Raw genomic sequence first — 572 nt, 5'->3', positions numbered from 1 at the left:
TTTCAGCTCCAGCGTGTTCATTGCTATTGGTACCTAAGCTTAGTGAATTTAAATTGGGAGTTACCAGCATTTCTGCAATCACATTTCTGACTGTACTGTAGACATCTGTTTTATCCTCGTGCTATAGGCATTTTGTAATCAAATCATTATGTAGAAGGATCAAAATAATTTTTTTTAAAAGCAACTAAGTTTCTTCATTAAGATGCTAAGATGTAAATTGCCATTTATCCAAAAGAACCATTTTCCTTTACAGTATCCATTGGTGGTCAGGATATAGTTAGAACACCTAGAAAAGAAATATCTGAAAAATGCTAGTACGCTGGTTTTGTTTCCATTCATTCACTGACTAAACCCTCTGGAAGTATCAACATGTCTTCTGCCCTTAGTGTAGTTTAAGGTCTTTTCCCAAGCATCTATCAAACAAAGGCAGTCCTAAAATAACGGGGGAAAATATGCTGCCATGGAAAAAAGTTCCTTGGGATTGAGAGGATAGGATTGTTATTCTTCTAGCAATGCCCTGATTTTACGGTGATTTTAAAATTCTCTTTTACAGGTTGACTTTTCAGTCAAGC

The sequence above is a fragment of the Merops nubicus genome, unplaced genomic scaffold (assembly GCF_000691845.1).
Source record: "Merops nubicus isolate BGI_N331 unplaced genomic scaffold, ASM69184v1 scaffold15332, whole genome shotgun sequence".
Taxonomy (NCBI): domain Eukaryota; kingdom Metazoa; phylum Chordata; class Aves; order Coraciiformes; family Meropidae; genus Merops; species Merops nubicus.
This window is presented reverse-complemented; position numbering follows the sequence as displayed.